This window comes from Pimephales promelas, chromosome 20, assembly GCF_988280905.1.
Source record: "Pimephales promelas chromosome 20, fPimPro1.hap1.1, whole genome shotgun sequence".
In the NCBI taxonomy this organism is placed as follows: Eukaryota; Metazoa; Chordata; class Actinopteri; order Cypriniformes; family Leuciscidae; genus Pimephales; species Pimephales promelas.
The window spans coordinates 15,399,401-15,421,683 of NC_142788.1; the positions used below are offsets into that span (position 1 = coordinate 15,399,401).

General features: G+C 37.4%; 1 protein-coding gene across 2 annotated transcripts in view; it reads right to left on the reverse strand.

Annotated features, from left to right (window-relative positions):
* The window catches only part of gata5 (GATA binding protein 5), a 138,853-nt gene that overhangs the window by 28,404 nt on the left and 88,166 nt on the right, over positions 1 to 22,283 (reverse strand). For both annotated transcript variants that reach the window (XM_089124120.1, XM_089124119.1), the window contains 2 exons: positions 21,630 to 21,827; positions 21,439 to 21,544 (listed from right to left, as the gene is read on the reverse strand). The gene's annotated coding sequence lies outside the window, so the exon portion shown is untranslated. The remainder of the gene's footprint in view (positions 1 to 21,438; positions 21,545 to 21,629; positions 21,828 to 22,283) is intronic.

Here is a 22,283-nt window from a genome sequence, read left to right on the forward strand (position 1 = left end):
CTACCCCAGACCTAAACCTACCCCGTCACCTAACTGACGTTAAAGGTAAAGCGTCGGTTGAATGACGCCTCAGGATCGTAATCTAACTGACTGGTACCCTAAAAAGGCGGATGTTGACGTATGGTCAAAAGCGTCAGTTATATGACGTCTTGGGATGAGACTGTGTTAGTTGCTCACGTCACATCTACGTCGTCACAGCCCATTCTCACTCCCAAGGCGTCACCTAACTGACGCCTTGGGAAGCATTTGGACATGCTTCAATATCTGACGCTTTAGGCGCCCTTTAGCGTCAGTTAGATGACGCCCTAGGATCGCGTGTACCCTACCCCCACCCCACACCTAAACCTAACCGCGTCCTCTAACTGACGCTTTCCTTTAGCGTCAGTTAGATGACGCCGTAGGATCGCGTCATGTAAGTGACGCTAAAGGGCGCCTAAAACGTCAAATATTGAAGCATGGTCAAAGGTGACGCCTTGGGGTGAGAATGCGTTGGTCGTCAAGCTCTGTTTGAGTTGGTTCAGGAACGCAAGTCCTAAAAAAAAAAAGATCGCTAAAAATGGGCTTCACTTGTCTCAATTGAGTTCCAATGAGATGGCTCTGTCCACTTCTTATAGGCTACTGTCTATGGTTCCGGGACTGATTCCGGCAATGTTACTAGGTCCCCAACCGGACATCGATGCCAGTATCAATCCCGGATCGTGTTTGCATTCACACAGAAGGCGTTCTGGCCATTTCCCGGGATCAAAGCGCTGTGTGAAAGGGGCTCTATGGAAGCACGTATAATCATTTAACAACCTCAGAGCTCAATGCAGGTCAGTTTTGAAAAGTTTTTTAAGGTCAGTATTTTAAAAATCAATGTCACTATTGAGAAAATGAATTTGATTTGTATAGTTAGAACCCCGCAATAATGAGCAATCTTTGCATTAACCTTTAGCACTGGTGGAGTCCTAAATGAGGTTTCTGAAGAACAAATCCTGTATATAGAAGAGAAATACTCCAAAATCGCAGATCACTTTCAACAGATCATCGCTTCTCGCGGACAACAACGACTTCTCGTGATAGTTCATGATTTTGCCAAAAGCGAGGCATCAGCATGCTCAGTGCGCGGGCGGAGAGGACTGACAGAGGGACGCGTTGTAAGTCGACACAAGAAGACAAACTCACTGTCTCTATAATGAACGCTTTACTTGAAATAAGAAGGACCTCGCTGTCTTGATCTCGGTCCCAGCGGCCCGTGAAATGAGCGTGTGTGCGGGGTGCGAGGTGACGGCCGAGTGGCAGCGCGCGCTGTAAGCACATTTTCAGCGCGAGGCTAATTAAACCTCCACAGAATAAGTGGCGTCCTATTAGCGCTTCAGAAGCACGCCCCGTTAATAAAGCAACCTGGATCGATGCCCTTCATTACCTTGTGTACGGTTCCTCTCTAAAGAAATGCTTAAAATACAGGATATTCCAAAGCTGTTGCTGATGAAATGGCTTTCTAAAAAGATATGCAAGAGCACACAGCTATTCATTCAGTTTACGTCCCATTTGAATGAGTTCCTGACATGGCACATGCCAAAACTGTTCTAACGAAGAGATAACTTATATAAATGATATATAAGCAAATAAAAATGTAATTTATAAAATAAATAGTGCTAATAGAAGAGCTGATGTAGGCTTATAGCGATAAGAAAGGCTTGTACATTTCCCTATAGTAGGTGTATGACCCTCTCGGGTAATATTTTGCACTACAGTCTATCTAAGAAGGATTGTAAGCAAAAAATGTATAGAAGAAATTAATAACACACAATGTCATCAGGGAATAACATTGTGTTAACACGGGCACCATGCGCATTTTCTTTTTAATGCCCTCCGCATCAAAAGAATAATTTATTCATTGAGAATGAATTTACCAGAGTACAGGCAAGAACCTTATTTTCCCAAGCTCCCCTGAGGCCGTCATGGCTGACTTGTGTCATATTTACTGTGTAATTGATTTTTAAATGCATTCTTCATCTTGTTTGCCTCCCGTTTCCCCACCCAGAGCAATTGATCTCCCTGCACTCATCTGCCTCGCTCCTTTCTTTTTCATAAAGGAGAGGAGTTTGATAAAGAGCAATTTTGCTCTCCTTTTCATTATCACTTGCCCTCTCTACCTCATTTGCCACTGCCGAGAGGACACTCTTAGGGACCCGGAGCTGAAAGGGAACTAAAGAAGGGAGGTCAGTAGAAAGCAGGCACAGCCTTCTCACCCCTGGGAGAGATCGCATGAGATCAGAAAAAGCCGGCATGCACAGTACTTCCTGTAAGAGGTGAAGGGGTGCACAGAGAGAAAGAGAGAGAGGCATTGCTAATCAATCCATGGATGCATTGTAAAATCAATGCACTGTATAATTAGGGCAATCCAAGGGTAAAAAAAAAATTGCTGCTCTGCAGTTTAGTCTCTGCAGTCACAGGCCTCTCTCTTGAGGTGGACGCCACACTTTACCTAGAGCATGCTTTGTGATATCTCAGATATTTACAGATATATCTATATTTTTGCTGAAATATTTGTCCCTTCATTGCTTGAGCCTCTTACCTGGAATCAAACATTTTGCATATCCAGAGGCAGTCCAGATGTGGCCTGCAGTGAGATTTTTTTGGAAGTGCAAACATATGGTATATATATGTGGTTCCAAGCCTATTTTTTTTCTCTGTAGAACACCAAAGATTTTTTAGACTTTTTTAGTGTCCGAACTTCAACGATTTTAGTGTTGTATTTTTATTCTATTTTATGTCCGTACAATGAAAATGTATAGCATCACAAAATTCACTTCTAGATTTTGTTCTTCAAACTTAAGGTTTTGTTTCCAAAGCGTCAACAAATAACTTGTGTCTGCTGCAAATGTTCTAAAGAATGTGGGAGTACATTTTTGCTGAAGGGGAGCAGAAATGAGATTCTCTGTAGTGCATCAGTCATTGTACTTTTGTACTTAAAAAAATGTACTTTTTTTATGTGGGGGTGCTTTCACACTGGCAGTTTAATTCGGAACGGGGCACGATTTGCAAGGATCAATCGCTCTCGGGCTCACTCCGCAGCAAATAAGCCCAGTGAGAAAGCACCCTCATGTACGGTTTGTGGGTGCGCACTTGAGTTCAGAAAACAGTGTTCACCGAATTCTGATGTCAATCAAACCTGGGTGCACAACAAAAGTGCTTAGTCCTTTAGGGCGTGTTCACACTTGGCATGTTTGGTTCAATAAAATTGAACACTGGTGTGATTGCTCTGATAGAGCAGTTCACTTGATTAAGGGTGCTATCACATCTGTAGTTTGGTTCATTTGGTCTGGACCAAGGGCGAAAAAAGATTGCTTTGGTCTGAATCAGTTGATGAGATGATGAAATGAACCAAAAATGCTGTCAAGTGACAACATCCACATTACTCGTTGGCCAGATGTGTCTTTGATTGGTCAGAATTAACGTGCGGGAAAATTCCGATCAATGAAACCCCCTTCGTTTGCTAAACAAAGCGAAGATTTCGCTGCTCTTGTGAGTTTTTGAGAGCTGCGACTTAATGTGGTCATCAGACCAAATTTCTATGACAACTCCAAGTTTGTCTGCGAGCTGCCATGCTAAAAGTGCAAACTGTCAACAAACATTAGTCCTCATCCCATAATGCACAGCGCAGCTGACTACGGCAGCTGGTTTAGTCCAGAAATGCGCACTTCTTTGGCAATTGGTTCTGTTCATGGTTGGATCACGTTCTCACCACAAACAAACCACTCCAGTTGGTTTGGTCCGCTTTTGAGGCGGTTGCTGTATTTACAACTGCCCAAACAAACCGCACCAAGGGGGACAACAAACTCTAGTGCGATTCAACCAAAATGAGGCGGGTGTGAAAGCACAACAAAGTGTGAACACTTCCATCCGAACCCTGATGCGCACCAAACAAGCGGACGAAGCAAACTCTGGTGCGGTTCGACTGAACTTTGAAAGTAAATTGGACCAAAGACATCTAAATGAACCCTAAAAGGATAGGGTAAAAATGACCCTAAAAGGATAGAATGCTGAATCACCTGTTTTTCCTCATCATAGTTCAGTACAAGTGTCAGAACTTGCAGCAGATCTTCATTGGAGTGACAGAGCGATTCCTGCCTCTGTTTTGACTCCTTTACATATTTTATAAGCTCTTTTCACGATTTCTCAGCTGGTCAAAATATCATCATATGCAGACAACACACATGCAACGAGTGCATTTAGCCCCAACACAACATTGTTTTGGATGTTCGTTAAGTTAGGCCTTCTTGTCATCTTAGAAATGACAGTTTGAGTGAAAAGTGAACCAGGACAAAATTTGGATGCAGTCGAAAATGTGGTTTTACACATTTTACACAAATTTACTCAGTAAATTTGTTGCATGTATGAAATTACTATTTTTTTGGCATGTACACAATACCATAGTATTGTACAATGTGAATGTAACAATTGAGGATACAACACCTTCATGAATCAAATAAATCAAAAACAAAAACACACCTGGCCATGCATTCTTTTTTCGTCATTTTGTAGAAGCAGTGTTAAAACACATTGCTTTATTTTTGTAGAAAATGTCTACCACCATCTTGCTTTGACCAAAGTTTGAACACCTCTGGTGTCATAATTAAGACTTTCCAACAAGAAAACACAATTTTGTTCTCATTTATGCCATTCTTTGACCACATTAAAGCTAAATGAAAATCAACCGGGAAATTTGAAGTTTCTCATTTCTTTTAATGCGTCAGATTTAACACAAACCCATGCAACTTATGTTCAATATTGACTGTACAATATAAACATGAATTGAGATCTCAAGGACAGGTTCTTTAGCTGGCATAACCACCTCTATCATTCTGAACACATGCTTTAGCTCTCCTTGACTCAAACTGAGCTCAATGCAGTGGTGACCAGCGACTTTCTCAATGAATTCCCCTATAGAGGTCCATTAGCAAGACATTTTGCTCATATTAAAAACAGGGCCAGCTGACTTAATCCAGGGGCTCTTCAGGGATTTCTTCTCCAAACTGTTATCCACCCCTTTCCTCCCAATCTTCCACACTCTAACGCTTCCTTTCCTCCTCTTTTACCTCTGTCTATGGTCTCATTTCTATTTTCAGGTTCTATATAAGTAGGGCTGCTATAGTGAGATTCAAGTCTCAGGTCTCTAATATTCAGTTTAACCTTGTACAGGACAGTGCAGATTCAGATTTCTAGTAGGTCAAACCTAAATTGACATGCCTTGTTAAACAAATTGTACCATTAACTGTTATAATCTGAAGTAATCAGATGTTCAGTAAAATCAGAAGTTTTTTTTTTTTGTTCAAATTAGGAACGTGTGAATTTTTCTATACATTTTCTCACACATAGAAAGCAGGATGTACAAAGCTTGGCACAAGAATGTTTACTAATTTATATAAATTAATAGAAAATAGAATTTAGAAATAGTATTTTTGCCTAAATTTTTAATTTTGCCACTCGATTAAGTTTGATTCTTTTCCTCCACCTCAGTGGCTTTTATCTCACATTCAGTATTTTTTTTTTCATTTTCATTTTTTTTTGTCATAAATTCAAATAAAGTTTAGTATAAACTATACATCATTTGAAAAGTTTAGGGTCAGTATGGGGGAAAAATGCAACAAAAAAAAAGAAAAGAAAAAGAAATTCACTAAAAGTGACAGGAAAAACTACAGGAAAAACTGCATCAGGATTTCGAAAAAAAAAAAAAAGAAAAAAAAAACTATTTTCAACATTGATAATAATGAGAAATGTCATATTAGAACCATCATATTAGAATGATTTATGAAGGATCATGTGACACTGAAGGCTGGTGAAATGATACTGAAAATTGCATCAGAAGAATTAAGTACATTTAAAGAGAAAACAGTTATTTTAAATTGCTAAAAAAATATGTTTCACAATATTACTGTTATTAACCCATACTGTTAGGCTGAGTAGGATGTTGATGATTAATTAGGGTCTGATCCATTAGTAGAACCAGAATTAGTGGGGTTTTTTTTAACTATTAGATTCCACCTTTAATATATTTGTTAGACAAAATGTCATTTTCTAGCTTAGACGCATTCACGTGCTGTTCATAAGTCTATAAATTAAATATAAGAGATGTGTGAAGCATCATTGTATTATTTACAGAATAATTTCCAGGCTGGATATATAACTTATTTATTAAACAAATAACTAAAATTGTCATTTTGATTAATTTTATGGACACATTTTTATTGTAACAATTTGTAGGGTTTATGGAGAAGACAGAGAAGAAGTGACCACTGATTGGTCGGCAAAAGCATTTTGTCAATGTAAGCAGGTTACAGTGTTTGCAAAGGCATGAGTGACATCATCATCTAGTGTGGTGTATTGCGGAGCTCCCGTGTAAAGGAGTTTTGCTGCAGTGTTCTCCATACTGTTGTGAAAAAGCCTTTAATGCAGGCGATCCCTGCCAATGCAGCAAGACACAGCAGTTCACCTACTGGGATGTATGTAATGTTTCCGTCTAATAGCATACCCTCACCCCAATGCACAGAGCGAGTGAGAACAGCAAACAGCATACACGCGCACTATACCAACAGATAGGAAATCACAATATAAATACTCTATATATTCTGTTCGGTGCATCCCACTCCCTTTTGTGGATGTGTGTTTATTTATTTCTTCACTCTGTACATTAGACACTACACTGACTGTGTCTCCCAATGATGCAAGACCTCGCGCTTGCAATGTGAAGTGATGACCAGCAGAGGGAGACTGCCATCAACCTCAAACCCTCTGAAGAGTGCAGAAGAACAGTTTGAATCGATTGTAATTATCTAGTCATGATGTCTTACAGGTATATTGGCTTTCCACACAATCGGAAGCATATAATACAAGAACAGCAGATTTTGCACTTGAATGAACGTGGACACAACCGTCCCGTCACCAAAAAACTGCAGGAAGTGAGATAAAGAGGGTGGAATTGAAAAGATGTGCTATTAACTTCAGTGAATGAAATGAAATGAATTGGAAAAATAAGGAGAAATAGGTTAATGGTAGTGTTTCAGTGGAAGATGGTGATGCAGTGGAGGATCATGGTAAAGAGGAGGGTGGAAAGAGTGCTGACTCCGGCCTCCTCTCTCTCTGCCTCTTTCTTAATTACTGCATTGATTGCTAAAGCTTAAGGCTGAAGACCTGTCGTAGAGAGAGAGAGAGAGAGAGAGGTAGGAGGTGGATATGGGTTGATCGGAGGGTAAGCAAATGTGTGTCAGTCCCATCATGCAACCCGCTGTCTTCATCTGAGGGCATCTGTGCGTCTGTCCTGGGCCTTTTCCCCCCTGTGATTTCTAGAGGTTAATGTCCTGCCATTTTTACAGTATAAATAAACTCATTCTCCTCCATTAAACAATTACAATCAATATGTATCAACAAGGAACCTAATTAGTTTTAAGAGACAACCAATTAAATATTAGTGCCCTCTATAAACATATTTACCGTCCTAATTCAATAACACTAAATTATCAAAGGCGATTCACGTTCAGAAACGTTCACTGTTCAAAACTGATTTGCTCTAGCACACACATACAGTTCCAAAGCGGCAACATAGGCACATTGGAAAAACATACTTCCACCTATGTGTTTTTTGTACTTACCAATTCCAAAAATGTACAGTCTCTATTATATGCTGTCAAACGATTAATCCCGATTAATCGCATCCAAAACAAACGTTTGTGTTTACATAATATATGTGGGTGCACTGTGTATTATTATTTTATATATATATAAATGCACACACATGCTTGTATATATTTAAGAAATGTTTTCATGTATACTGTATATAGATTTATATATAATTTATATTATATAGAAATATAAATATTTTATATATAAATCATATTTTTTTCTTAAATATACATGCATGTGTGTGTATTTATATATATAAAATAATTATACAAAGTGAACCCACATATATTATGTAAACACAAACTTTTATTTTGGATGCGATTGATTGCGATTAATCGTTTGACAGCCCTATCTATACATACAAGTCACTGCGGTTTTCAGTTTATAATCTTTTCACTGCAGATTATAAGATACACTCTTAAAAGCTTCTAAAGCGCTACGTATTTGGAACCCCTAAAATGCAATGCATGTGAATGATCACAAAATTCAAGATATAGTGGTTAAACATGTAATTAATATCACAGGAAGAGTGCCATTTCAGTTTTTATTCTCCAAAAAATCTGCATGATTAAAATGTGATATTAAGTTACTACAACAGTTTAATAAACAATAATTTCATTACAACAACAAAATGCTGCAGAATAATGTAATATATGAATGAATAATAGCCTTTAAAGAACTTTTGTGCCAAAAGTGTTCTTTCTTGTCATTATTGAAACTTTTTTAGCATACAATGTCATTTGGAGTTGAGTAAAGAACCATATGCTACATATACCCTTTTTTCTAAGAGTGTACATTACTTTGACATCAAAATATTTTTACCTTAGTGCATTATTAAAGTAATAGTGCATTATTGCATAGTGCAGGGGTGGTGATGGCGCAGTGGATAAGACACATGCCTTTAGTGTGAGAGACCCAGGTTCGACCTCCAGAGGCGTACGACCTCTGACATACAGTATATAGCAATTGTAAGTCGGTTTGGATAAAAGCGTCAGCTAAATGAATGTAAATGTAAACTATTACATGTTGATGTTTACATCACATAATCCTCCCCATTTTATGGATTTTTGATGTAATAAACTTGCTCTGCTCACCTGCACATGTCACACGAAACACAAATCAAAATTAAAAAAGTACTCACCATTATTGTTACCATTATTGTTACCATTATCGGTTAGGTTTAGTGTAGATGCGCTACGATATTTTCAAACATTAACGGCCGAATTGCCGCAAAATGTACAACCAACCAACGTATTCGTTGACAGATTTACGCTAATCTGTTACGCTTTAGCTCCACTCAATCGATATTTATTTCACTTTGAAAGTGCTGCTAAATCTGTAAGAAGTAATGTAATATCTTCAAAATTTGGCCACAGGCACATTTTCCCAATGAGCCGGTCGGGAAATAATTTATTAAAAGCTATCCTTGATAATAAATACACCTATTTTCCATTTACTTAAGGGAATTTAAATGAGTGTTGTGGTAGGTCATTAATTAGATGGTCCCTTTGGGTAGAGAATCAGGTTTGACAGTTTGACCTCTGACCTGTTCAATAGCCACCTGAATGATTATACATCAAGCTGCCTAATGTTATTCTCGGCGGATTTCTAAAAGCACAATCAATTCCGGGATGTCCGAAATGCACAAACTCAAACATACGGTGCACTTTTACCTATAATTGTAATATTTTATCTGAAGGGAAAACTGAAACACTCCCAGTAAAACTACAATAGGCTTGTCAGTAATGCATCCAAAATACCACTGCATGCTGAACTAAAACAAACACTTGACATTTGACTGTAAGACAAAGTGCCGTACAGCTCTGAGAACTGAAAGTCAATAACTCATGCTCCAATGACTTCATCTTACAGGCTGCTTTAGTATTCAATTGGGCTGCCCCTGACATTTGGGTTGCCCGTAACAGTCCCCTCCCTGTGTGGGTCTTATATTCTCTCTCATGAAGAGAATGCCTGACATGCTCCATCAAACAGGCATAAATTTAGCATGTTCCCCAAATAAACCGCCGGCTACAGACGCTCTCAGTTGTGTACTTTGTATTAAAAGGCTAAGTTTCAGTGTTAAACTTTCACATTTTAAAGCTTAATGTATAGAGACAAAGTAATTTGTAGACCGATTCCCCAGAAAAGTCACTTTTTTTTTTGTTTGAAAATCCGACCACCAACAGCTTAGCCAATTGAGTGAGTTTAGGCTTCGCTCTGCACACCCAGAAAGGGTGGTCTTTCTGACTATTGAATGTGGAGTGCAACAGTGCCCAGTGCCCACCCACCTTTTCAGTGGAATAGCTATTTGCTATTCCATTAATTTCCCCTAAAGGTATTTTAAAAAGTATTTTTTTAAAGCACTATGCCATGAACCAAGCCAACCAGCTAAGAGGTGACTGATAACATTACAAACTTTGATCTAAAGCAAGAGTAATTGAAAATCAGTCAAAAATACAACGAAGCATTGCGAACAGAATAATCAAATTAAAAAACGATAGAGAAAGATAAAACTACTCATTTAAAAATGTTGATATTAACAATATATTTTAAGTTTATTGTAAATATGCATACAAATATTGAAGCATTTTGGGAGCTCAAGAAGTCATTGATTCGTCATTTGCAGTGCTTCATTGAAGTGGGTGGAGCCAAAGAAAAGCTAATGCTCTTTTGGTGACTGATTGGTGGAATGTTTGTACAGCATCATGGGTAATGTAGTTTTTCACCAGGAATTCTGTTGTTAAACAATTATTTTAAAAAATAAGGTGAAATAATGCAGGCTGATGGCTTCAATAGAAGCAATATTATCGATTAAGAATTTCGCAGCCCACAGTTGTCTGTTTATAAGTTATCGTTAAAAATCTGGCTCTGTGGGCATTATTGTCCAACTCCGGGTCGAAATGAACACCGATACTGAGAGTTTCTGTTTTGATATTATAAGATGAGATTAACCTGACCATAGACCAGGGGTGGGCAACAGTTTTAGTCTGAGGGCCACAGTTACTTTGGCAAAGAAAAGAGAGGGCCACACTTTGGACAATTGCAATTAAACATAGTTACATGATGAAATGGTACAAATTAATTACAAATTAAGGGAGACACACTAAAACGCGTTTTTCTGAGCCCCAAAAAGTGAAAATTTAAACATCCTGTAAACGTCTGTTAGGTTTTTTTTTAAGCTAAAACTTCACATATGCAATCTGGGGACAGTACTAAGTCATTACTTTCCATTTGCCGATTTTTTTTTTAAGAAGGTTAACCAAGGCAGGCTGCATTTATTTGATCAAAACTACTGTAAAAACAGTAATATTGTGAAATAATACGATTTAATTTTTTTTTCTGTTTTTCTGTATTTTAAAATGTAATTTCTTCCTGTGATGTGAAACTGAATTTTCAGCACCATTACTCCAGTTTTCAGTGTCACATGATCCTTCAGAAATTATTCTAATATGCAGATTTTCTGCTAAAGAAACATTTCTTATTATTATCAATGCTGTTGTGCTGCTTAATGTTTTTTTTTATTTTTTTATTTTTTTATTTTTTGTGAAACTATAATTCATTTTTTCAGGTCTCACTGATGAACATCAATTTAAAGGAACAATTTATTAAAAACAAAAATCTTTCATAACATTATGCCCTTACTGACTCTTTTGATCAATTTAATGCATACTTATTGTTTCTTTCACAAGAAAAAAAAGCTTACTGATCACAGATTTGAATGGTAGTGTAACTTGACAATTCGTTCCAATATGTGACAGCCATAGGCTGAAATATTTATTCAATAGAGCAGCACAATGAGTGTGAAAGTATAAATGTACATGGGGACAGAGAGCAGAGAGGGAGAGCACATGGGACTGAGTGACCTGAAAATCTCAAACAGAACTCACAGGTAAAACTGCAGGCTCGCACGCAAATGTCAGGCAATAGGAAAGGGGTGGCGGTTAGGAGACAGAAAAAAAGAAAGTGATGCATTGTGCCTGATTGTTTTTTGTTAAACGATTCAAGGGGCCAGTTGCCCCTAAGATAGCCACTAAGTTAAGACGATCTTAAAAAACTAATCTGACCAACTAACAATAAATAGGGATAATTAGTCTTACATTTCAGACCATTTTATGTAACTGACTTAAAAAGTTATGATCAGTCTTGAAGAGAAACATTAAATGACTAACTTGTAAGACAAGCCACAGGAGATGGGACACAACACAGTGTCTTTCTATCTGTTTATTAGTTAGTATATATTAAGGAAATAGTTGACAGGTGAAACTTCTATTTATAGGAATAATCAGACAAGACAGGGAAACGATGGGAGGAAAAGAGGGCGGGCGGAAGCACAGCTTCACCCACATGACCAGTGTTGTGCTAAAAAAAAATGCTAGGCCACAGCTCTATAAAACAATTCTGTCAACAGTTCGATCCTGTATCCTTTCCTTTTTAACATAATTTCTCTATATTTATAAATACATTTCCGAAAGCTTTCATAATATCATCACAGACAGTCCTTCACTTCTCTGCATCATCTTTTCTAATTACACACACACAGCCTTAAAAAACACTGCCATAAATAAAGCTAAACTGCAGCCTAATGCGAAAGCGAGAGAATGAGAGGAAATGAAAGTGTCTTCCCCTCCCAAATAAATGCTAGCTGTTGTCCTGCTAATTTGTATCTAGCCATCCTCTGGCCTGATGGGATACAGTGATAGATCCATACTACTGTACATTAACTACAGTTGTGTTCAGCAGATATTGTCCCACTGTAATTTCCAGTGATTTAATGCTGACGACTCAATATGCTGAAGAATGGGGCTGCAGACACAGTCAGTCAATCAGTTTAGCATTAGCATGCAGTGAACATGATAAAAATAAGCATTATTTTTCATCATCTTCAAAAAACTGGACTGTGACACTTTCTACATGGCAAGCAAGAAATGCAACAAAACCCACTGTTTACAATCAATGAAATCAAGCATGCGGCTTGTATGTTTTTGGATCGAATGATTTTGTTGCAAAGGAGAGTGTAAAGGAGACGTTTTCTCTTACTCTTGGCTAACTAAGTCATGTAACCCCTAGAACGTGAACTTTTGATTTTATTTATTAATCAATCACATTCATTTGACATAATCGATTTATGCGAATCAATACAAACAACCACATCGGTGGCTAATTAACATAAATAAATGAATCAGAGATTTGAGCTCAGGTGAGTCAGTGTGAATCTGGTTTATACTGCTGCTGTCCTTAATGGCGACACTGCAGCAGGTCACGCTGTGCCGTATGTACACCACAGAGGCCTCAGCGGGGCCAAGGGCTGGATTTAGACGCTTTCCCCGCTGGAGGGTTCCCTGGTCAGACAGCGCTTGGATTCACTGGCAGGCATGCCCTGCAACATTCCTCAAGGGCCTAGTTTGGCCATGTTAAGAGCGACCTTGAAATGCGACACGGAACAATAAACTATAAAATGGCATCCAAGCGTGTGGAGCAAAGGAGGGAAAAGAAGGAGGGACGGAGGGAGGGGAAATTGGGTGACACCTGTCATTCTGCGTTTGTATTATAGATGTCAGTGGGCAGTTGGTTCGCTGGGTTTCTACAGTTTTTTATTTCTACACCCCCCCTCATTCTCCCTCTTTGGTTGGAGTTTGGCAGACTCAGCAGAACAGGAGTAATGCTTCAGGCAGTGACCTTCAGGGGCGAGAGAGGGAGGCGGGGCCAGACAGAAGGGTAAGAGAGAGATAGAGATAGATAGAGATGCCATTGGCAGCTGCAAGGAAATGCTTTACACGAATGCTAGGGCACAGGCCACAGAGGTTCAACAACAGATAATGTGATCTACTGCTGCCCTCACTATTTTACTTTACTTACTTTTTTTTCTCTCTTTCATTCTTTCTCTTTAACCTCTGCCTGTACTTCTATGACCCCATAAAAAAAAAAAAGATCTGTATAAATAAAACCAAGGACAACACACACAGAATATTCAGGAAATGTACATACTTGAATGAGGGACCACAATGACAAATTCATTCAGATTTCTGTCTTTACAAAAACATTAAATGACAATATTGGCAATGACTTTATATTGTGCTATAGTTACATAAATGGATATACTCATTTTGCTTTGGTTTCATGAGGGATCTACAGAATATTTATTATTTGGGTAATGAAACAAACATTTGTAAATAAAATATTACCTGCATGGACTTTGCCCATGAGTAACTAATTACCAACAATAACAGTCATAAGGCATTAATATAATGAATGCACATTTACACACTCATTTCCACAGATATCTAAAATGTATATTAATATTTAATCATTTTTTAAGACACCTTTTTCCAAAGTAGAAAAGTACCAGCAATTTATCATACAAGAGTCACCAATATAAGCAGTGCTGCAATATCGTAATTCGTAAACCATATAATACAAAGCTGGAGAAGTTTAAATTAAGAAAAAAGTGGGGAAACGCACAGGAAAGAGGGGGAAACAAGGTTTCCAGGATAGGCTATTAAAAACCTGAAACTGGGCAAACTGTGTAATAGAGCAGCAAGCTGAATTAAATTAGTTACAATGGGGGGGAAACAGATATGGATTAATCAGGGTTTTGTATTTATAAAAAAAATAAAATGGTATTTTACATGTATACTATTTAAATAAGCAAAACAGTTATTTTAACACATTTGTGATATTGTAGGTCTGACATTATTGGAAATTGACATTTTCAGTAGCTTGTTCCATCATGTTTCCATAAAAATGTGTAAGATTATTGTGATGAAATATTTTGCTTGTTATACCATATCCAACCCAAAATACATAAAAGCATAAAAGCACAAATATATTATGAGGTAAAAAAAAAACAAAAACAAAGGTCCACCCCTAAACATACCCCTCAATGGGACGGGAGCAGATAGAAGAAAAACATACAAATAAATTCATATGATTGTCACCACACATAAGGGAAAAGTTGTTTGAACGTGATTTCACAAAGTACACCATGTTCCCGGATCAACATCAGATTTGAGGGACAAGTTAACAGTTTATGGCCTTGTTTTGTTAGTAGACCAGAAGAGGAGTGAGTATGAGGCATTTTTTTTTTTTTTGCCTTCGTTGAGAGGTCTAAGGAAAGTAAGAGTGTGTAAAGAAGGGAGGGAGTTAGAGGTGATAAATCTCCTACAGGAACAAGCATGTAAGAAGCTGCCATGTTTTATGAAACGCAGTCATAAGCAACACTAAGTGAAATGCATTAAAGTGGCTTGAGTTTGCCACTGCAGCCATTAATAAGCAGAAATACACGCGTGGCTAATTTATTAAGACTCCATGCCTGACATTCATTATGAGCCTCAGCGCTCTCTCTGGGCATATAAAAAGAGAACAAGATTAAAAAATGAAAGGAAGCATTTGGAATGGGAAAAATTTGGCAGAAGGACATGCAAGGGTGTCAGCGATCTCGTCTGATTCACGCACGGTTATGGTGGAACTTAAATCAATGCGAGACCCCCGAAAAGACAAATTGGATGGTGGCCAAATTACAGATGGCGTGCTCTTAAAAATGTGGAAGTTTTTAGGTGCTTAAACATAAATTAGTACTGATGGGTGGGAAAGGGAGAGGGAAAGCTGGGGCAAAAGTAGCTGACAGAACAGAAGTTGAAAAGTGTAACAGATCAGGGGTCAGAGAGCACACGGTTTGCTTGACTGATTGTCAGTCTCATTATTACAGTTTCATTTGGGAAGATGGAATTGGAAACTCCCCGAACCCATTTGATGTCTAAAGTGGAGTTATGAAAGGTGCTTCAGTTAGGATAAATCACTGATTTATCGAAATAAATCTGAGCCAATAAGAAAATCTTTTATTTTTTATTTCCCATCGCACTGTGCATCTTCGTGCTGAAGACGTGTTAATATCAATCAGCTGAAACCATATTCAAGGGCTTTCCTCATTCTACCCAATGAAGCAAATCTGTTCAAAGCTTAAAAAATAGCCAGACTAAACTGCTGACAGCTGATACAGATAGCATCACGTCACAGGCCACACACACACACACTGATTTACAGCACAACACGGGGTCACTATGTCAACTTCCGTATGTAATTTCCGCTCACACAAATTTCTGTTTTGTAATATGCTAACACACAATTTAAAGCAGTGGTAGCTGTTTTTTTAATGTATTTTTTAAAATTTTTTTACAAAAAATATTCTGTATATTCTTGTCACAGTTTCTGACTTTTATTAAAATATCTCTTTATTGAAAAACTTTTTTAACAAAAACTCTTTGAAAATCAAGCCTTTAAAGGGGACATAACATGCAAAATCCACTTTTTTAGCTCTTAAATACATTCTGTTGTATATTTGGAGTGTTTATAAGTACAGAAAAGATGAAATAATTCTCTTCAGGTGCTTCATTTATATTTATATTCTGTTTTGGTCATATTTTTCAACCTGTTCAGATTTTTCTGTTCTCTTTGACGCTTTTTGAACAATTATACGTCACCGTATTTGCAGCCGAACTGACAAATAAGGACACTGACTACTGGCCCATCACTTTGAGCAATCCGCCATTATTATTTTTCGCTCTGATTTTGTAGTCCAAGCTCAAGGATGCAGAATTTACGAGAGGATAAGTCAAAATGTTCGGTTGTTGGATGTAGTGACCTGAAACACTTCAAGGATTCTAACTTCAACAACCTCCGCCAGTATAAAGAAGGGTTTGCCGATGGACTTCGTCTGAATGAGGGGTAAATTCCTTCTATATTTGGAGACGACGAACAGAGCATTTCGATAAGCTGTAAATATCGTTAATAAAAATAGTACTTTACTTTCTTAAAACACATGGTGGCCATGGTATAGCAGTACCTTTGTCTTTCTTTGTTTTTGTTTTGAAGTAACGTTACACGTCTGCAGTATTATTGTTCTTGAGTTTCATCAATGGTCATTTAGCTGCTGTGTTTTCTGATGCTTTTATAAACGTATCATAATGTTCTTTGAAGCTATAGTATATAATCGTATATCTCTAATGAAACTACAAAAATGGCCGAACGGGGTGGAGTTGAACTGACTGTGAACTCAGCGCCCTGGAGAGCTGGCGGGGTGTGACACATCTCCTTTTTATTTAAAGGGGCCGCTTCAAAACGAGTTGCTCACAGACGCACATCAGAAAAGGGGCTTGTGGAACCATAATAATGAGGAAATCAGACCCAAGCATTGCAGTTATGCTTTATATAGACCACAAATGTATGATTTATATGTAAAAATGAATGATTTAAAAGCATGATATGTACCTTTTAATGTTGTTTATCTGGTGTTTTTATTTTTTTTAGACCAGTGGTTCTCAAACTATTAAGAAAGATTTTTTAGAAATATATCTTTATCGTTAACGTCCATTGCAAACACTATTTAAATTTTTTTTTTTTTTTTTTTTACAAAATAAACCAGAAACGTAAATTATTTATGTTGCTAAATAACAAAATGTCACAAATTCTTTCTTAAGACTAGGGCACTATATATATAACTTGGAATATTTCTTCAGGTCAAACCCAAAGGACCAGGCCTGCAGTTTTAAAACCACTGCAAACACTCACATTTTCATGTCCAACAAACTGGATTCACTAATACATGACAAACCACAATAGCTCATACTCTAGAACAATCCCATAACCCCTTTGTGCTAAAACATAATACATCTGAGCTCCAGTCAGATGGGTTATCACTGCACAGTTCAGGGTTACAATCAGGTAATGCATTATAAATCTGCTACATCAAATTCTATTGAATTTTTTAAGGTTCCAAAGTGGCAGAGAGCAGCTCCGAAGCAGTGAAGAACATGCACAAAAGCCGTCTATAAAACACCAGTGTGTGAACTTTAAAGCTGAGTTGATATGCCAGTCTCATAAATTTGGACCACATGACATTTCTAAGCGAAGAAAAAAAAAATCCCCATCCGTTCTTTGTACTCACTTGCCAAGCGTGTTATTGATATTGCTTAACCCAACAAGAGCACAATATGAGGATGAGGCTTTAATGACTAGAGTATCTGCTGTCATTTAACTTTAAAAAAAAAAAAAATAATAATAATATGGTTGAGTGCTTTACAACCAACTACTGGGAATATGTAAGAAAATGAGAGCGAGAGACATATCTCTACAGAAAACTTTAGCTGTGTTGCTCCACTACAATTTGAAGGCCATAGGGAACACCTGAAACGCAAATTAGATAAAGAAAATATAAAAAATTACAGAGTATTTTAAGTCACGGTATAGGTGCTAATGTAGGCAACATAGACTACATTCACTAGGGAGCAGGTAAGTTAAAGGGATAGTCCACTTTTTTGGAAATAGGCTCATTTTACCACTCTCCAGAGTTAAACAGTTGGATTTTTACCATTTTCAAATGTATTCAGACGATTTTCTTATATTTAGAAGAAAGGTTGCAGTAACCAGACATTTTCTGGTCTCATTGACTTCCATAGTGGGAAAAAAATATATATATACTATGGAAGTCAATGAGACCAGAAACTGTCTGGTTACTGATATTCTTGTAAATATCAGAAAGTTGGCTGAATGGATTCAAAAACGGTAAAACTCAACTGTTTAACTCTGGGGGAGTTGTAAAATGATCCTATTTCCAAAAAAGTGGAGTATCTCTTTAAGCAGCTCATTGTAAGCGAGTGGCTAACTAAAAATATAAATGCTTAGTAGACAATTACTACAACAAACTAATGTATATTTTCATTTTTTAACTTTCACTACTTTTTAAAATTATGAAAAGCTTATATTTTGGCATGCTCTGATTTTAAAGCAGCATCCACAAAATGTCTATGCTTATATTTACATCCTCACCTGAAATATCACCTGATATATCAAACATGAGATGGTTGTTGATTGGCCCCATTGACTTCCAAAGAGTATTTTTCCCTATCCTATGGAAGTCAGAGGGGTCCATCAATAGTTTGGTTACCCATATTCTTAAAGGTATGTGTGTTCAGCAGAAGAGAGACATTCATACAGTTTCGGAACAACTTGAGGGTAAGTTAATGATGACAATTTTCATTTTGAGGTAACTTATACCTTGGCACTAGCAACAATATATTATTACATTTATTAAATGTGACTTAACACATTTAAAAAAAGTAAATACTTTTTAATTGTAACAAACAATTTCAATTTCAATTAAATGCTATTCTATTCATCAAAGTATCTAGAAACCATGGTTTCTTAAAAAATGTTAAGCAGTACAACTTTTTTCAACATTGATAGAAGAAATGTTGCTTGAGCAGCAAATCAGTATATTATAATGATTTCTGAAGGATCATGTGAAACTGAAAACTGGGGTAATGATGGCAAAAAATCAGCTTTGCCATCACAGGAATAAAATACATTCAGATAGAAAACAGTTATTTCATAATATAACTATTTACTGTATTTTTGATCAAATAATGGCAGCCTCTGAGTTTAAGAGACGTCTTTCAAAACATTTAAAAGATCTTACAGACTCCAAACGTTTGAAAAGTACTGTATTTTGACTGATATCGTATAAAGGTATATTTGAATGACAAAGTGCAAGAATAGTACAAAAATTGTGATTACCCTCAATGGGAAAAATTGATATAGATTGATCTTAAGAAATATACAAAGTCATGATACTCTTGGGAACATCCTCTTTGCTGTAATTTTCAGAAATAAAGTGGCCCATTCATATTCAATACAGTACTGTAGATTTTCTAGTCGATGACGTCACAGCTCTAATAAAAAGTTTCCCCCCATGGAGAGAGATTCCCACCTCATTATATAGCTCCTCATGGACAACTGCTTCCACATTAAAAAAATCTATCAGTATTCCACATCCTGCTTAAACAAGAAACTTACATAAAATGACATTTTCATTGTTCCCAGTGGGATGCTTTGGTTACCCGTGCAAGACACACACTCACACTCGCATATGCAAAGCTATCATCAGCAATTCACACCAAACTCTTTTTTTTTTTTTCAGCACATCTCATTTCATGTCATGCTCCAGGACCAAACACTGGCAGCAGGGTGAGGTGGTAAAAAATGACTCGAGAGAGAGACAAGAAAACAGACAATGGACCCCTGGCCTCAGTTTTCTTAAATTTGTATAAAATACAAATATACCAGATCGCATAGTATATATAAAGCCCATGAAATGCAATTTTTACAAACCCAATCCAAACCACACTCATATTAAATCGAATTTCAAGTATTTTTTTCATTGTTGCAGAGGCAATGGGCAAATGGGTATATAATCGAATTCACAAGAGCTGTCGTGTCTTCAAATCATTTATTCACTCACATGTGTAATCCACTGTATATTGAACGGTGAAATGAACAAACCAGTGAGCATTTTTGGACACAGTATGAGCAGGTTTTACTTAGGTTGCTTTACACTTGTCTCAGACCCATAATTAAATCTTAAGCATTAAAAAAATGCTTTAAAACTATGATGCTGTAAACATAGCTAAATTTGTAATATGAATGTAAATGTCATGGAAATGGAAATGTAATATGTATTGTGTAAAACATCCATTTAAACTTAAAAAGACTTTCCCATAGTTTATTCCCATAGCCATTATTTCCACCAAAGTTTTTTTCTTTAAAAAGTGTACTTAGAAGATGTCACGTTACAACCAGACACAGGTAGATCCAAAAGCAGCGTGAGTTTATTACAGGTCACAGACAGCAAACACAGCATTGGAGACAAGTCAATCCTCAAGATCAGAAACTGTACCAGGTGAGCTCCTGAGCAAGTTAAATTGAAAAACACCGTACGGGCAAGAACATAATGACCCAGGCCTGGTCCTGGTCCTAGACTGTTGTCACTCCTCTTTTTATGCCTCTATATCTCCTCCGTGAGAGATTCGAGGCCAGTGTGGTGCGCAGATGACACTCATCAAGCATGCCACCAGCCTTGCGCCATTCTCACGGCTCTCTGCCCCGCCCTGCTTGCAACAGTTAAGAACATCTTAAAGAATTAAGAAAATTAGACTAACTTGTGAAACTAACTTTTAATGTGGAAGTCATGCACCTTGGTGTATGGGATCATGACAATTTTGTGCAAGGGATCACGCAAAAATAAGTCCTTATTAATCAATATAGTCCCATAAAAAGAATAATGTAATTTATTTTTGTTGCTATTTTATTGTCTGATATAATCACTTACAGATTTATTCCTACTGATCAGATTTAATCAATAAACTGGAGTTAGGTGCAGTGTCACAAAACCAAAACCAAAAATTTTATTTTCAAGTTCCATATTTCAGAGCAGATCAACTTTTATCAGAATTAATTGCGAATCCTGCCTTTTTGACAGTTTCACGGCTGAGAATCGCTATTGATTTTTGCTTTCCAACTCTCTAAATCTTTAGAGGCTTTTTCACATTAAGTCCTGGGCAGTAGATTCCAATGCGCCCAACATATAATTAACCTCAAGGCCCATTTGGGCTCTTAGAGTGACAAATAAGTCAATTAATAGTCAGATAATTGGCTGATGTTAATAGCATTAACTATGATTTCTGCAAGTGTCTGCTGCCAAAAACCTAGTGATAGATCCGAGTGAGAATGCAGCGAAATGATTCAACACACACAGGAATTTCACGTCAAAGAGAAAAAGAGGAGAAACTGTGAGAAGGGGGAGGGGGTGCTAGTGTAGTGGAAGTAGTTGTAGCAGTTCATCATCAGTGTCTAGAGGAGGAACACGGCGTAAATGAAAGACAAAGAGGCGTAAACAGCTGGCATGCTGCTGCAGCGTCGCAATGCCAAAGAAAAGAAACTTGCCTGCCAACATCCAAAATCAGGGCTAAAGAAAGACACCGCCAGAGGAGAGCCAAAGGATTGTGGGATCCTGGCGTAGTCAATAGGGCCAATCCTCAGGGACATCCTGCTAATTACAAAGTCAGACAAAAGTCAGGTGACCAACTCCTGCTTTTCTTACACTCTTCCACCAATTAACTTCCCTCTATCACTACCTTTTCCTTCTGAGTTTGTCCTGCTTGCTCTTGCTCCTCAAGCACTCTGGACGATTCCTCGGCGGTTCTTGTCATTATTCATGTTTTCTTTCGTAAACAGCTTCTGGCACAGTTGCGTCATCATTTGGACTCTGCTTGCTGAACCGGTGTGGTGCAGTGGCAGACGCGGAGGCCCATCCCGGGGCAGATGCACTGCGACTGGAGAGATGAATGAAAACCACTTGGATTAATGAAGCAAATTCAGAACAGTTTAAGTTACTGACAGCTTCCCTAAACTTCTCACCCTGCCTTCTTTACCATGAGTAATAGTCTCACACAGTTGCTGATACTTAAGATTACTGCAGTAAATGCTGATTCACACACACCCGTGCACAGACAGAGAGCTGTTCAATAAGGAATGCATCATCTATTATTGGTATTATTATAACTAAAAATTATTCATAATTTATTATAAATAAATATCAATACTTTACTAGCTTTACTTTCAAATGTTAAAATACTATTGGGAGACCTTAAGCGGGTGGTAAATAGCGATTTCACTTTTTTCATTTTAAATAGTGTGTAATGTTGCTGATGGTGCATGAATAGTATCTGCAAAGTTGCTGCGCTGAAAGGTCAACATAAGCCGACATATCGTCTTTTAAAAATCAGGAA